The 13,339-nt window shown below is 38.3% G+C and overlaps 1 non-coding gene across 1 annotated transcript; it reads left to right on the top strand.

Moving 5' to 3' along the window:
• The first annotated feature begins 12,281 nt into the window (after positions 1 to 12,281).
• LOC131183576 (small nucleolar RNA R71) lies at positions 12,282 to 12,388 on the top strand. Its single transcript, XR_009151621.1, has one exon. It is a non-coding gene; the product is annotated as a small nucleolar RNA R71 (small nucleolar RNA).
• Positions 12,389 to 13,339: the final 951 nt, after the last annotated feature.

The following is a 13,339-nucleotide window of genomic DNA, read 5'->3' as shown; positions in this document are numbered from 1 at the left end:
GCAACACAAGCAAAATGTTAACTAAACAAGTCGCTAAAAACACTAATTAATTAAGCAACTAAAATAAAGACATGAAATATGTAAACTGAAACTAAAAGTTGGTCAGTCACGAATGATAACTCCTTTGCCCTTGCCATCTGGTGGAGGTGGTGGTGCTTTTGGTGGTTGCTGAGGAGAAATGATGCTCAAAATGAGTGCATGGTTAGTTTCTATCTGCTCTAGCTTAGCTTGCATGGCTTTCTTCTTCTTGTATGTAGCAATAGGGGTATCACCAGAATGGGCCGCCAGCGAGTCAGTATCCATGGGGTGGATGGGTGGAGGTTGTGGCGTAGGGTGTTAGGAATGGGGAGGAGAGTTTTCGAAGGAAAGAGGGGAATCGTTCATGGTGAAAATGGAAGAGAGGGAGTAGAATAAAAACGAGGAAGAAGAAGACAAGGAAGGAGTAGAAGAAGAAGAATGTGGTCGTGGGTCATGGGTTATGGCGAAGATTGTGGCGTGAGGGAAGGAAAGGGAGCGAAGATTATGGTTGTGTCGGGGGTTATGGCGAAAGAAAGAAAGAGGTAGTGGGGATTTTGGGTGTCGGGTATGGGTTCAGGTTAGGGATTAAAAGTGAGGGGTTTTGGATATGGGTTATGGGCTTTGGGCTTTGTTAATTAGGTGTAGGTGTTTTGGTAAAAAGGAAATGATAATGGGCTCTTGGGCATGGGTTTGGTTAAATGGGCTACGGGCTATGGGTTTGGTTTAGTTAGTTAGTGGGTTATATATATATATATATCAAAATGGATTAGTGGGCTTTTGGAGATGGGTTTGGTCGCGGGCTCATTCTGGTGAATTGGGTTGTCAACCTGCAAAACCAAATAAACGACACAAGTTAGAACACATGGATGTAAGTTGTGCCGAAAGTTGTTAAACTTTTTGCCCAAATTGGGCCTAGTGAACGCAAGTTACGACACAATCAAAATCGATTGTGCCGCAGGTTGTGAAACTTTCTACCCAAATTGCCCCCAGTGAACACAAGCTACGACACAATCAAAATCAATTGTGCTGCAGGTTGTGAAACTTTCTACCCAAATTTGACAAAATTACATAGTACCTGAAAAATTAAAACAAATTAGATTTCAAGTGATTAGACCTTCATAACATGAATTATAATTGCTCAACCTGTTGTGTTCATCAAACACTCATTAAAAATTTTCAAAACACCAATTCACACACCACATTCAAATAATTTTCTTTTTAAACAAAGATGACAAAGTTTAGGAAAACTTCCTCTTAAAATTAACAAAAAGAGTAATGAGTCCTGCAAAATCTACCCGCAAATATTCAACAATAGAAAGATGAAAAGTACAAGAGAACAAATTTAAAACTAAAATTTAAAGCTGAAATTTAAGCTAGACTAAAACAGAATGACTAATGCTCATTTGTTGCAATAAATTGTATTCCATCCGCACAAGAAAATTAGAATAATGTCAAACTCTGAATAAAGAGTATAGAAAAACTTAAAACAAATATATGAAATAAATAAAGAATCAATGAAAAAATTATGGATTATGCCCAGAAATGGTAAGTTTAGGTCTTTAGCTTGACCTTAATCAACCAAAATTTTATGGAGAATGAGAGAGATAGCAGGTTGCTATCTTCTCAATTGGCTCACCAACTGAATAATGCCTCAACTTTTGCCCATTTACCTTGAAATTACTAGATTTTTCACCAAAAATTTCTACAGCATCATGAGGGAAACTTTCACAACTTTAAATGGACCTGACCACCTTGATTTTAATTTTCCTGAAAAAAATTTCAACATTGAATTGAATAAGAGCACCAAATCTCCTTTTTTAAAGTCTTTTTTCTTGATATGCTTATCATGACATTTTTTAGTTCTTTCTTTTTAGATCCTAGCATTTTCATAAGCATCAAGTCTCAATTCTTCTAACTCATCAAGTTGCAAAAATCTTTTATGTCTAACAGCTTGTAAATCAAAATTGATTGCTCTTATGGCCCAATAAGCTTTATGTTCTAACTCTACAGGCAAATGGCATGTGTAACACTCCTAATTTTTAAATTTATTATTTTGTGAGTAAATATTAATATTTTATTTTATTTAAATTTTAGAAAATTATTTAAAATTTTTCGAATTTTAGAAATCGAGTTCGATTTTCCGAAAATATAAGACTTTGATGATTTTTAAAAATTAATTTAAAGACTACGTGGTAAAACTAAAAATATATTTGGACTCTACGAATTTTTCTGAGTTTTCTAGAATTTTTGGGCCTCGTTTTCGGTCCCAAGGCAGAGTAAAAATACAAAAATTTTATATCTTGAATCGACCAGCCGAATCAAATAGGACTGGATCGGACCTGTCGAATCGGTCCTGCCTTATTCTCCTTTTTCTTCTCCCCCCCTCCCCTGTGCATTCCCGTCGCCCTTTCTCTCTCTCTCTCGTTTTTTCTCTCCTCCCTCCTCCCCAAGCCGGTCAGCCACCGTCCCAGCCTCCTAAGCCCATCGGCGCCCCTCCAGCAACCATCCCCCTTGCTGATCGCCTCCTGAAACGCCAGGAAAGTGCGCGCGAAGACATGCGATGCGCAGTGCACAGCTTCTTTTTCCCGGCCAAAATTCGGCCGATCCGGCCACTGTTTAGGCCGGGTCTTGTGTCAAACACCATCTACACCTCGAGAGCTTTCTATAGACACCAAGAACACCAAAATCCATAGAGCGGTTTGCCCAATTTTTGCCCGAAAAATTTTAGCCCATTTCGATTTTTAAGCTAGATTTCTCGCAAACCGTGAACCCCACGAGAAAACCCAGAGTACCGGAGCGCTCCACTCATCGAGAGCTTCGCGGCAATATAAATTTAAAAATTTTTCGACACTGTTTTTCGGTGGGTTCCACGAAATTTCGTAGTATTTTTTCGAGCACTAAATGAGCTTAGAAAATTTCGTAAAAATTTTGTACTAACCCTTGTGTTATGGGCTTCGTGTATGTACCTTCAATTCGCGAAAATTCGACGGTTGCCCGGATCTGCAAATTTCCAGCCAGACAAACAGGCTACCGAAAAAGTCTTGGAATTGGGTCAAGATTTTGTCTACCCCATCGTTGTCAGACGTCCCGAGCGTGTCCTCGGGGTAGGAATCGGCATAGGTAAACCCGAATCTTACTCTTTCTTAATTGTTTAGTGTTTGAATTAGATTAGAAATCTGTAAAATATTCATGGTAGCTCAGAAAATTATGATTCCTTTTGTATTAGCTTAGTAATATTGCTAAGGACCGCGGGGCAAAGTTTTAGAATTTTTAAAGCTTATTTGGGTAGTTTTTGCAAAAGGGTCAATTATAAGGACTAAACTGTAATTTTACATATTGTGATTGATGAGTAGTGAAAGATATACCATGTACTGTGATGCCTCTAGAGTTGGCTTAGAGTGTGTTTTGATGTAAAATGAAAAAGTAGTGGCTTATGCTTCAAGGTAGTTAAAGAGGCATGAACAGAATTACTCCACCCATGATTTGGAAATGGCGGCTGTAGTCTTTGCACTAAAGATTTGGAGACACTACCTGTATGGTGAAGTGTGCGAGATATACACCGACCAAAAGAGTTTGAAGTACATCTTCCAACAAAGGGATTTAAATTTGAGACAGAGGAGATGGATGGAGCTTCTGAAGGACTATGATTGTACCATCCAGTACCACCCTGGGAAGGCCAATTTAATAGCAGATGCTTTGAGCAGAAAATCTTCTGGCAGCTTGGCGCACTTATCAGCGGAGAAGAGACCGTTGATTCAGGAATTACATGAGTTGATGGATCAAAGTCTGATCTTAGATCTTTCAGATGAGGGGGTATTGTTGGCCCATTTTTCAGTGAGGCCAGACTTGCGAGACAGAGTCAGAGTTTCCCAGCACAGAGACCAATTATGCAAGGTTCCAGGATATGTGTGCCTGATGTGGACAATCTCAGAAATGAAATCATGCGAGAGGTACACTATACACTGTACAATATCCACCCAGGCTCTACCAAAATGTACCATGATGTGAAAGATAGCTACTAGTGGAATGGCATGAAGAGAGACATAGCAAACTTTGTGTCCAAGTGCTTGACTTGTCAGAAGGTGAAGTTTGAACACCAGAGGCCCATTAGGGAAGCTGCAAGAGCTTCCTATCCCAGAATGGAAGTGGAAAATAATTACTATGGATTTTGTGACTGGGTTGCCTCGTACCACGCAGGGATATGATTCGATATGGGTAATTATAAACCGCCTAACTAAATCAGCTCATTTCTTACCTGTGAAGACCACATATTCTGTTGCACAGTACGCCGGGCTCTATATTCGAGAAATAGTCAGATTGCATAGAGTTCCTGCTTCCATAATATCTGACCCCCAGTTCACTTTTCGATTTTGGAGGAAGTTGCAGGAGGCACTTGGTACACAGTTGAATTTTAGTATCGCTTTCCACTCTCAGACAGACGGGCAGTTCGAAAGGACAATCCAAACACTGGAAGACATGCTTGGCATGTCTGTTTTGGATTTTGGAGGTCAATGGGATGATCAACTACCCTTGGTGGAGTTTTCCTACAACAACAGTTATCATTTCAGCATAGTGATGGCACCCTATGAGGCACTATATGGAAGAAAGTATAGGTCTCCTCTGTGTTGGACGAAAATGGGAGAAGCGAAGGTGTATGATATAGACCTAGTGCAGTACACTTCAGAGATAGTTCCTTTAATCAGGAAACGATTGAAAATAACTTTCAGTAGCAGAAGAGTTATGCAGACCCCAGACGGAGGGATGTAGAGTTTGCAGTAGGCGACTATGTATTCCTGAAGGTTTCTCCAATGAAGGAAGTCATGAGATTTGAAAAGAATGGCAAGTTGGCACCTTGGTATATTGGACCTTTTGAGGTTACTGATAAAGTTGGAGCAGTTGCCTACCGGTTGGAGTTACCACCCAACCTTTCTCATGTTCATCCTGTATTTCACATCTCCATGCTCAGAAAATACATACCTGATCCTTCTCATATGCTACAGCCGGATGTAGTAGAGCTGAAAGAAAATCTGACATTTGAGGAGCAACCTGTAGCCATACTGGAGTACTAAGTGAGGCAGTTAAGATCAAAACAGATCCTTATGGTTAAGATTTTGTGGAGGGGCCAGTCAGTGGAAGAGTGCACCTGGGAATCAGAGCGGGACATGCGTAGCAAGTATCCTTATCTATTCAATGTAAAATTCTATACTTTATTCTACCTTGTGTAAAATTCGAGGATGAATTTTCTGTAAGGGGGGAAGAATGTAACACCCCTAATTTTTAAATTTATTATTTTGTGAGTAAATATTAATATTTATGTTATTTAAATTTTAGAAAATTATTTGAAATTTTTCAGATTTTAGAAATCGGGTTCGTTTTTTCGAAAATATAAAACTTTGATGATTTTTAAAAATTAATTTAAAGACTACGTGGTAAAACTAAAAATATATTTGGACTCTACGAATTTTTCTGAGTTTTCTAGAATTTTTATGAAATTTTTGGGCCTCGTTTTCGGTCCCAAGACAGAGTAAAAATACAAAAATTTTGTATCTTAAATCGGACCGGTCGAATCGAATCGGATCGAACCTATCGAATCGGACTTGCCTTCTTCTCCTTTTTCTTCTTCCCCCCCCCCCCACTGCGTTCCTATCGCCCTTTCTCTCTCTCCCGTTTTCTCTCTCCACCCTCCTCCCCACGCCGACCAGCCTCCGCCCCAACCTCTCCAGCCCACTGGCATCCCTCCAGCAACCATCCCCCTCGCCAACCGCCGCCTGGAACGCCAGGAAAGTGCGCATGAAGACACATGACGAGCAGCGTGCCTCTTCTTTTTCCCGGCTAGAATCCGACCGATCTGGCCACTATTTGGGCCGGGTCTTGTGTCAAATACCATCTACACCTCGAGAGCTTTCCATAGACACCAAGAACACCAAAATCCATCTAGCTGTTTCCCCAATTTTTTCTCAGGAAGTTTTAACACATTTCGACTTTTTGGCCAGATTTCTTGCAAACCGTGAACCCCCACGAGAAAATCGAGAGTACTGGAGCGCTCCACTCATCGAGAGCTTCACGGCAATATAAATTTCAAAATTTTTCGACACCGTTTTTCGATGGGTCCCATGAAATTTTGTAGTATTTTTTCGAACACTAAATGAGCTTAGAAAATTTCGTAAAAATTTTGTACTAACCCCTGTGTTGTGGGCTTCGTGTAGGCAACTTCAATTCGTGGAAATTCGACGGTTGCCTGGATCTGTAAATTTTTGGTCAGACAGAAATGCTACCGAAAAAGTCTTGGAATTGGGTCAAGATTTTGGCTACTCCACCATTGTTAGACGTCCCGAGCGCGTCCCTAGGGTCAGAATTGGCATAGGTAAACCCGAACCTTACTTTTTCTTAATTGTTTAGTGCTTGAATTGGATTAGAAATCCGTAAAATATTCATGGTAGCTCAGAAAAATTATGATTCATTTTGCATTAGCTTAGTAATATTGCTATGGACCGCGAGGCAAAGTTTTAGAATTTTTAGAGCTCAGTTGGGTAGTTTTTGCAAAAGGGTCAATTATAAAGACTAAACTGTAATTTTACATATTGTGATTGATGACTGTTTGGATGGGCCCAGGAGGGGCTGTGTGATGTGATTGAGTTGTGGGTATATGGTTTGTGGATATAGAAGTGCGTTTTAAATCCTTTTGCAGGTTGGGTAGGTCCTAGGTATAGGGAAGACTCTGCCGGATTTTCGGCACGACTTAGGACATCTTTGGTCTTTTTCTTAGTTTGTATTGAGTCAAATGTACTAAATAATACAATGACTGCGGTTAAGTCTGTGAGTAAAATATTAATTTTAATTGTAATTTCGATATTATTATATGTTTAAGTATGCCCATGCATCACTTATATGTATATATCTATGTAGTTAAACTCTAGGCACGTTTTATGTTGCATTCACAACTGTTAAAGTGCCATGGATGTTGTTTGTGGTAATTTGGAGTAGTGTGCGTGCGTTGGCGTGCGTGTGGTGTGGTGTTGGATATGGATAGGACGGGTAGACACGGCTTGAGATCTTCGCTGGAACCCGGTCCTTCGGGGTAGACACGGCTTGAGTTCTTCACTGGGAACCTGTATTTGGTTTATTAAGCAAAAGTCCGGCTTGAGATCTTCGCTGGCAGAGGTTGGATTAAGAAGGTTGTATAGGAGATCAGCTCCCATATATGTATTGTTTGACAGTGTTAGGTGTGTGAGTGCTCCAAATTGCCTTTTGGATGTGATTTGTATGAAATTTATGATGATTTTGCATTTCACTCTACATGATGCATTAGCTTTAGATAGCTATAGAGATTATGGTTAAAATTAATATTTTACTCTCTAAGTCGAACGCTCACTCCTGTTCATTATTTTTTTAGGCTACTGGAGGATTATTGTTGCGGTTAACCTGCTTTTCTTCTTCGCAGGTCGTCTATTAATGTCTGTAATATTTGTATAATTCTGTTAACTCCTAGAGTTTTCGCATGTGTTAGAAATATTTATTTGATATGGGTATGTAATATAATTTGTCATGTTGGATCTATAAACTTATTATATATATGTATGTTGGACTGGATGAGGGAACTGAGCTCCCATTTGACTTTATGTTCTTATGAGTATGTGGAGGGTGAGCTGAGCTCCCTAATTGATTATATATTTTGTTTACAGGTTGGGTGAGTCAAAAACTCCCCGTTAAAAAGTTCATTTTATGGCCAGACTTTGTCCGATTTAATTCTTGAAATTGGGCCCAAATGGGCCTTAGAGTTGGGTTGAGAAATAGTTAGGCTTACTACGGGCCTCGGGAGCTTTAGGCTGGCGCAGGTCCTAGTGCCGGTCCAGCCCATAAGTTGGGTCATGACAGCATGATTTCCCAAAAACCAACCTATAAGGTGTAGTTCCTATAGAGGTTTTAAAGGCTATTCTATATGCCCAAAGAGTGTCATCTAACTTAAGGGACTAATCTTTTCTAGACTTGCTGACAGTTTTCTCTAAGATTTGCTTAAGTTCTCTATTTGTAATTTCTACTTAGCCATTTGTTTAAGGGTGATATAGTGTGGCAATCCTATGCTTTACCCCATACTTTCTCATCAATTTTTCAAATTGGTGATTACAAAAATGGCTACCACCATCACTGATTATGGCACGTGGGCACCAAATCTGGTCAAAACAAATCTTTTCAGAAATTTCATCACAACTGTTGCATCATTGGTAGGTGTAGCAATAGCTTCTACCCATTTAGATACATAGTCCACCCCTACCAAGATATATTTATTCCCATATGAGGATAGAAATGGCCCTATGAAATTGATTCCCCACACATCAAACAATTCAACTTTTAATGTGGACTGTTGGGGCATCTCATCTCTCTTGGAAATATTGCCTACCCTTTGACACCTAATCACAGTTGCTTACAAAGTCTCTCACATGTTTAAACATATTAGGCCAATAGAAACCTGATGTCAAGACCTTTTCAATAGTTTTTGAGACACTACAATGACCACCATATTCAGAGGAATGACAATGGTAAATAACATCATTTATTTCTTCCTCTGGTATACATCTTCTAATTATTCCATCATTACATCTTCTAAACAAAAGAGGCTCTTCCCAAGAATAAAATTTAACATCATGCAAGAATCTTTTCTTTTGCTGCCAAGATAAATCAGGTGGCAAGACACCACAAGACAGATAATTCACAATATCAGCAAACCATGGAAGTGTAGATTTCAACACATAAAGCTGCTCATTCATAAAAAACTCATCAATTGGCACAATATCATCATCTTTATTTTCATTTTTTATCCTAGAAAGGTGATCAGCCACCACATTCTCAACACATTTTTTATCTCTTATTTCTAAATCAAATTCTTGAAGTAACAAAATCCATCTAATCAACCTAGATTTAACTTCTTTCTTGCTCATTAAATACCTTATTGCTGCATGATCAGTGAAAACAATTACCTTTGAGTTGACCAAATAAGAACGGAACTTATTGAGTGCAAATACTACCGCAAGGAACTCCTTTTCAGTTGTAGCATAATTAACTTGAGCTTCATCAAGGGTTCGGCTTGCATAGTAAATGGCATAAGGTTTTCTATCTTTTCGCTGGCCAAGGACAGCTCCAACAGTAAACTCGCTTGCATCACACATGATTTCGAATGGCAAAGTCCAATCTGGGGGTTGCATGATAGGAGCTGTTGTTAATGTCGTCTTTAACCTGCAAAAAGCAATCATAAAATCTTGATTAAAATCAAATTTAACATCATGATTCAAAAGGTTTGTTAAGGGTTTAGCAAGTTTAGAAAAATCCTGAATAAATCGCAGGTAAAATCCGGCATGTCCAAGAAAACTTCGCACTCCTTTGACAATGGTTGGAGGGGGGCATTTTTTCAATAATTTCTATTTTGGCTCTATCTACTTCTATTCCTCTATTTGAGATCAAATGCCCTAAAATGATCCCCTCTTAGACCATAAAGTGGCATTTCTCTTAATTCAACACCAGATCATTATTAGTACACCTCTGCAAGATTTTAGATAAATTAGTCAAGCATGAATCAAAATTAGTGCCATATACTGAAAACTCATCCATGAAGACCTCCATAATTTCTTCAATAAAATCAGAAAAAATGTACATCATGCACCTTTGAAAGGTAGTAGGTGCATTACACAATACAAATGGCATCCTTTGATAGGCAAAGATTCTATAGGGACAGGTAAAGGTAGTTTTTTCTTGGTCATCAGGATGGATTGGAATTTGAAAGAAACCAGAATATCCATCTAAGTAACAAAAGTAAGAATACTTGGCTAATCTCTCTAACATTTGATCCATAAAAGGAAGGGGAAAATGGTCATTTCTTATAGCATTGTTCAACCTCCTATAGTCTATGCACATTCTCCAGCCTGTAACAGTTCTAGCGGGTATCAATTCATTATTCTCATTTTTAACAACTGTCAACCCACCTTTTTTTGGTATAACATGCACAACCCACTCACTGTCAGAAATAGGGTAAATAATTCCAGCAGCTAATAATTTCAGGATTTCCTTTTTTACAACATCCTTCATTGTAGGATTTAATCTTTGGTGTTCAATAGAAGGTCTACTATTTGGCTCTAGGAAAATCCTATGCATACAGACTGTTGGACTAATTCCCTTTATATCATTAATTGTATAACCCAAAACTCTCTTATATTCTCTCAAAACTCTCAATAATTTGTCAATCTCAATATCAGCCAAAGATTCATTAATTATAACAGGGTATGTTCCATTGGGTCCAAGAAAAGTATACCTGAGGTTGGAAGGAAGAGGTTTAAGATCTACCTTTGGGGCATCCTCTACCTTTAATGATGGTGGTTTAATCTCCAAAGTTTGCACTTCTTCAAGCTGAAAAATTGTGGCTTCAGGATGTGGTGGAGAGCTCTCCAAATGTTGTGCAAAAGCAGCTATGTTGTGATTGTCATCATCAATGCTCCTACCGTGGACTAAGTAATTTTCCAGAGGGTCTTGTGGATAGCTTTTTCTGAAATGCTCTTGAACAATCTCATCAATGATGTCTACCCGCAAACAAGACTCAACTTCTTCATGTTTCCTTTTCATGGTTGGATTGATGTTGAATATAATTTGATCATCTCCCACTCTAAGTGTCAATTTCTTACCCTTTATATCAATTAATGCACCAGCTGTTGCCAAAAAGGGTCTTCCCAACAAGATAGAAATTTTTGTGTCTTCTTCCATATCTAAAATGACAAAGTCCACCGGAATGTAGAATTTCTCAACCTTGATAGGCACATTTTCTAGAATGCCTTCTGGATACTTAATTGAATGGTCAGCCAATGAAAGATATATATTTGTGGGCTTCAACTCTCCCATATTCAACTTCTCATATATTAAAAGAGGTATTAAGCTAACGCTAGATCCAAGGTCACATAAGGCATTTGCCACACAATTATCACCTATATGACAAAGAATGGATAACACACCCGGATATTTGAGTTTGGGAGGTAACTTCTTTTGAATTATAGCACTGCATTGCTCTCCAAAGTTGATGGTGTCATAATCTTCTAGCCTTCTCTTGTTGGTAAGAATCTCCTTCAAAAACTTGGCATAACTTGGCATTTGGGATAGTGCCTTAGTGAATGGCATATTGATATACAACTTCTTTAGCACTTCAAGGAATTTGCCAAATTGTTTGTTTAGTTTATGCTTGATGAATCTTTGAGGGTAGGGAAGGGTGGGCTTATAAGGCTCAGGTGGAATGTATGGTTTCTCTCCCTCATCTTGCTCACTTTTGCTTTCTTCTTCTTTTTCATTTTTCTTGCTCTCAACTGATTTTTCTTCTTTTGTGCTCTCTTTTTCTTCTTTCTTGTTTTCACACTCTTGACCAACTTTCTTACCACTTCTCAAGGTCACAACCTTACATTGTTCATGAGGGTTTTGTGGTTGGTTAGGTAGTTTGCTATAGGATTTGCTTCCTCATGAGCTTGCTTGTTGAGCTAATTGAGTCTCCAACATATAGTTGTGTGCTTGTAATTGATCCATGGTTTGTCTCATGTGTTGCATTTCTTCCTCTAATTTGCTATTCATCTTGCTTTGTTCAGCAAAAAATTTCTCCATCATGCTTTCCAAGGTTGGCTTTGGTTCATGAGGTGGAAGGGGTTGTTATGCTCTTCTTGATATCCAGGTTGTGGCTGCCTTGTGGGCAAAAATTGAGGCTGAAACTGAGGCCTATTCTGCTGCATATACTGCTAGTTATGAGCATAATTTGAGCTTTGACCTTGTTGAGCAAAAATTGCTTGTGGTCTCCATGTTGAGTTGTTTACATTAGAGTAAGAATTTCCCATAGGATTCGGTTGATAACCTCTTGCATAAGCAACTTGTTCTTGCAAATAATCATCACCATAAGAAGAGTAATCAACTCCACAACTTTGGGTTCCATCTGTGTAGGCAACTTGTTGCATAGTTGTAGGAGTTAAGGTTGTTTCCTTTTGCAAAAATCACTAAGAAGCTGAGTCAACTGATCAAATCTTGCATTCATGTAGCTAACTGAGTCAAGTTCACAAATCCCAGCCTTATTTGGCTCAAGTGTTCTCGGATTTCCCCACAAATGGGTATTATGAGTAATCTTCTCTAATAGATCATAGCATTCTTCACTTGTCATTCTCATAAAATCTCCTCCTGCTTGTGAATCAATTGTGTTTCTTATGTTTGGAGTAACTCTGGTGTAGAAATTCTGAACAATCATCCATTTGGGTATTTCATGATGAGGACACTGCCTTTTAAGCTCCTTAAATCTCATCCAAGATTCATACAAAGTTTCATCATCCCTTGGTTTAAAAGCTATCATCAAATTCCTCAAATGAGTGGTCTTTCCAGGTGGGAAAAACTGAGATAGAAAAGCTCGAGATAGCTGCTCCTAAGTAGCTAAAGTAGCTTGTGGAAGTGAGTCATACCACTCTAATGCTGAATCCCGAAGAGAGAATGGAAATAAGGTGAGCTGAATCACTTCATCTGAAACTCCAGGCTGTCTTTGTGTGCCACATATCATCAAAAATTTCTTCAAATGAGAATGAGAATTTTCAAGTGGACTACCTTTAAATTGTGAATTCTGAACCATTTGAATGAGACCAGTCTTTAACTCAAATTGATTAGCTCCAATGATAGGTCTATTATCTCTCACATCTACACATCTAGGAAAAGCGTAATCTAACATGGATCTTCTCTGAGGATCATTTTGATTAACAACTTCATTCTGCCTATTTTGCTCATTTCCTCCATTGTTTCCATCAATAACTCTATTTTGATTCTCCATATTTTTAATTTTCTCCTCTTGCTCAAACCCTTGTTGTTCTTCTTTTTCTGCTTCCTTTCTCCTCTTAGATTCCTTTTTGTTGGCTTGACAGAATTTTTCAATTTCAGGTTTGAACAATAATTCAGTATCACTTGTGCTTTTCGATCGTTTCATAAACAAGAAAAGTACCTAAAAAACATAAGGAATAGCAGTGAAAATAAAAGAAAATAAAAATTCTAATTAGCTTAAAACAATTAAAATCTAACTTAAAAACAAACAATTCCCCGGCAATAGCACCAAAAATTTGATGTTAGCTGTGAAATAGCTTCTGCAAGTGCACTATAACACACTCACTGTAGCAATTTCGTACATTCTACTGTTTTAGTGACTGGTGTCTGTCCGAACAGTTAGAATGTCTGGAAAAATATTTAGACTAAAGTGAGGAGTCATAAACAACTCAAATAATGATAAGAAAAATTAAGAAAAAATTTTACAAATAAAATACAACCAAGTTAAATGAGC

Source organism: Hevea brasiliensis, chromosome 9 (assembly GCF_030052815.1).
Source record: "Hevea brasiliensis isolate MT/VB/25A 57/8 chromosome 9, ASM3005281v1, whole genome shotgun sequence".
NCBI lineage: Eukaryota > Viridiplantae > Streptophyta > Magnoliopsida > Malpighiales > Euphorbiaceae > Hevea > Hevea brasiliensis.
Note: the sequence above shows the minus strand (reverse complement) of the source record. Positions and strands in the feature narration are given on the sequence as shown.